Below are 3853 nucleotides of genomic sequence, written 5' to 3'. Positions count from 1 at the left end.
CAGGCAAGAATACTGGAGTGGGTTGCTAGGGGATCTTCCCAGTCCAGGGGTCAAACCCACATCTCCTATGTCTCCTGCACTGGCAGGCAGAGTCTTTACCACTGAGCCACCTGGGAAGCCTGAGCATAATATTATGTGAGCTTGTTTATTTAAGCACTGTTATTGGACTTCCTGGTTTTCATTACAGCTGAATACTGTATATAGCTTAACAATATAGCTTATGTCCAAGACGGCCTTTCTGATAACTCCCAACTATGCCCTTATAAGAGAACATAGCTCAGCACATATTATACAATACTGTGTGGTTATTTAAGGGCTGTCCACATTTTTATTTTTAACCATGAATTTCAGGTTATTATAGAATAAAGTACAGTAAGTAAGAACAAAGGATTGGGGCTCTGCTTGAGTTGAACGCTCTGGCTGTAATTCTTACTATTATATGACTTCAGATAAGTTATTTGATTTATCTAGAAATGCCCTTATGTGGAAAATTGAAAAAAAAAAAAACTTCTATCTCATACAGCTTTTGTGAGGATTAAATTAAATTATGAATATATGGCACTTGGTCTGCTCATGCTCAATAAATGATTAAAATAATTGAGATATGATTTATAAACCAATTTTAATAGTTATCCCTATTCTTTAGTCCCTAAAGAAAACAAAGTATTCAAGAAATTACAGGACGGGAATTCCTTGGTAGTTCAGCGGTTAGAAGTCTATGCTCCCACTACAGTGGGCATGGGTTCGAACCCTAGTCAGGAAATAAGATCCTTCATCCATGCAACCAAAAAGAAATAAATAAAAAGGAATTACAGGAATCCCTTCAATATTAAACACAGAATAAAAATAATCCGTTTTAACTTTCTATGAAAGAAAAGGTATTTTTTAAAAACCTTTGCATTTGGAAAACTTATCTCTTGAAATTCTACCTCCTCTAAACTTTACTCACCTGAAAAACTGATTGTGCTTCTCTTACCTTGAAGATATATCTTTATCTCCTCACATTTCCATTTATCTATTTCTGCCTCTTCATCTGCACCTTCAGATATGTTACTCAGTAATAAATCATTAAGTCAACAATATTCATTGAGCATCTGTTATGTTCAGCAAAATTAGAAACATTTTCATTCTTCTGTGAGATAGAAGCCAGCATTCCACAGGTAATTCTCCTGTCAATACAAATCTGCAATCTGACAGCTGACACTCTGTGAGTCTGAAAATTGTAAGGCTAGATATTTTTGTAATATACAATTTTGTGGAATTTTTGAATGGCAATACATTGTATATTCCTTACTACATATAATCCATCAAAGGTCTGGGACATCACCTTATAATTACCATATTACTGCAATTAGATATAGTAATACTTACTCTGAGAAAAATGAATAAATACTAAAAACAGACTCTTACAATTTATGTCAACTTCTACTGCCAAATAATTTAGGCCAAATGAGGTTTTCTCACAAAACAAGTTATAGAGATCTTTTTATTTTTTTCAGGTTTTTTGAATTTCAAAATTGGAGAAAAAGACTTGTACCACGCATTTCAATAAGATGTAATACAGTCTTGACAGATGAGCAATTCAAGAATGACTTTTCTCTCAATAACATTTTTTGGGGGTATATAATTCAGTAATGTTTAGTATATTGACAAATTCATAAATTTCTGAATCTATAACATTTCCCCTATCTGTGCACATTTCTTCATACTATTTTTTATAAATTTTATTGGAATGTAGTTGCTTTACAATGTTATGTTAGTTTCTACTGTACAGCAAAGTGAATCAGCCATAGGTATACATATATCCCCTCTTTTTTGCATCTCCTTCCCATTTAGGCCACCACAGAGCACTGAGTGGAGTTTCCTATGATAAACAGTATGTTTTCATTAGTTATCTGTTTCATGCACAGTATCAATAGTGTATGACGTCAATCCCAATCTAATTCGTCCTTCCGCTCCCTTTCCCCCTTGGTATTCATACATTTGTTCACATCTGTGTCTCTATTTCTGCTTTGCAAATAAGATTATCTATACCATTTTTCTAGATTCCACATACAAGCAATTTACATATTTGTTTTTCTCACTCTGACTTACTTCACTCTGTATGACAGTCTCTAAATCTTTCCATGTCTGCAAATGGCACAATTTCATTCCTTTTATGGCTGAGTAATATTCCATTGTATATATGTACCATATCTTCTTTATCCATTCCTCTATTGATGGATATTTAAGTTTTTCCATGTCCTGACTATTGTAAATAGTGCTGCAATGAACATTAGGATGCGTGTGTCATTTTGAATTGTGGCTTTCTCTGGGTATATGTCCAGTAGTGGGATTTCTGGGTCATATGGTAGCTTTGTCTTTAGTTTTTTAAAGAACCTCCATACTGTTTTCCATAGTGGCTATATCAATTTACATTCCCAACAGTGTAAGAGGGTTCCCTTTTCTCCACATTTTCTCCAGAATTTGTTGTTTGTGAATTTTTTTGATGATGATCATTCTGATCAGTGTGAGATGATGCCTCATTTTAGTTTTGATTTGCATTTTTCTAATAATTAGTGATGTTGAGTGTATTTTCATGTGTTTGTTGGCTATCTGTGTGTCTTCTTTGGAGAAATGTCTATTTAGGTCTTCCACTCATTTTTTTATTGAGTTGTTTGTCTTATTGGTATTGACCTACATGAGCCGCTGGTATATTTTGAAGATTAATCCTTTGTCAGTTGCTCTATTAGCAAATATTTTCTCCCATTCTTTTGAGGGTTGTCTTTTCATCTTGTTGATGGTTTCCTTTGCTATACAAAAGCTTTTAAGTTTCATTAGGCCTCATTTGTTTATTTTTTGCTTTTATTTTCATTTCTCTAGGAGGTGGGTCAAAAAGGTCTTGCTGTGATTTATGTCAAAGAGTGTTCTGCCTATGTTTTCCTCTAAGAGTTTTATAATGTCTGGAGCTTCAGAAAGTATGGAATGCTTTTCATGAATCTGCATGTCATCCTTCACAGGGGCCATGCTAATCTTCTTTGTATGATTCCAACTTTAGTATATGCCCTGCTGAAGTGAGCATGCAATAAGGTTTTGATTATATGAACTAAGCCAGTGGCTCAGTGGTAAAGAATCCACCTACCAATGCTGAAGTCGTGGGAGACACAGGTTCAGTCCTTGGGTTGGGAAGATCCTCTGGAAGAGGATATGACAACCCACTCCAGTATTCTTGCCTTGAAAATCTCATGGACTGAGGAGCCTGGAAGACTACAGTTCAAGGGATCACAGAGAGTTGGACACGACTTAGTGACTGAGCACACACACACACAGGCCCAGGACAAACACGTTCTCAGACTCCTTTTTGTAAACTCTATAGAAGAATCTCAGATAGAAAGATCCTCAAAAAGCTATTCAGTATCCTGCTCCCTGACCCTAAATTGCAGCTTTGGATAGTCCCAACTCCCACAGTTTAGAAGGAAAACTTGTGCTCTTCTAGGAGGAGAGTGTATAAATGAACATGACAAAGATGATAGTCCTATATTTTGGAAGAAGTCAAAGAAATATTTTTTCTTTCTTATTTTTGATTTTGAAAATTGTGGCCTGTGTGAGCCAGAACAGGAGGTCCTGTCCCTTCATCACTTTCACCTTTTCTCTTTGGAAATGTGAGATGCATGTCCAATGCCCAGAGAACCTGAAAAGAACCAGTTTCAAACATTTCTTCCCCCTCACCTAGTTTGATTTTCAATTTAGCTTTAAACTTGGAAACGAATCTATCTTTGGAAGACATGGACTAAGCAGAAGAGCTTTGAAGAACTCTTAAGCTCAACAGCATAGAGCTATGAGCAGAATGTTATTGTTAATATCAATTATTACA

The 3853-nt window shown here is 35.4% G+C and overlaps 1 non-coding gene across 1 annotated transcript; it reads right to left on the bottom strand.

The window, feature by feature from the left end:
* Positions 1–2955: 2955 nt before the first annotated feature.
* Positions 2956–3059, bottom strand: LOC112443062 (U6 spliceosomal RNA). Its single transcript, XR_003031337.1, has one exon. It is a non-coding gene; the product is annotated as a U6 spliceosomal RNA (small nuclear RNA).
* Positions 3060–3853: the final 794 nt, after the last annotated feature.

Source organism: Bos taurus, chromosome 20 (genome assembly GCF_002263795.3).
Source record: "Bos taurus isolate L1 Dominette 01449 registration number 42190680 breed Hereford chromosome 20, ARS-UCD2.0, whole genome shotgun sequence".
Classification (NCBI taxonomy): domain Eukaryota; kingdom Metazoa; phylum Chordata; class Mammalia; order Artiodactyla; family Bovidae; genus Bos; species Bos taurus.
This window is presented reverse-complemented; position numbering and strand designations above follow the sequence as displayed.